Raw genomic sequence first — 277 nt, forward strand, 5'->3', positions numbered from 1 at the left:
GCACCCCACACCTGTGCTGGACCCTCCTCCACCGACAGGCGCTGTGAGGTCAGTGCATGGTGGGCCCACTTGAGTTCTCCAGGGGTGGGGACAGCCGCCAGAACCCCCACTCCTCTACGGATGAGGAGACTGGCACGCAGAGGGGCTGCCACCTCTTCATCACACAGTTGGTCCGTGGAGGAGGCAGGCCCTGTGTCCGGCCTGCCCCAGCACCCACCCCGGCCCCTGCCCTGCAGTTCGAGTCGTGACAAGGATACGTTTTAACGAATTTGCCACC

This window comes from Tupaia chinensis, unplaced genomic scaffold, assembly GCF_000334495.1.
Source record: "Tupaia chinensis unplaced genomic scaffold, TupChi_1.0 Scaffold000612_1, whole genome shotgun sequence".
Lineage (NCBI taxonomy): Eukaryota > Metazoa > Chordata > Mammalia > Scandentia > Tupaiidae > Tupaia > Tupaia belangeri.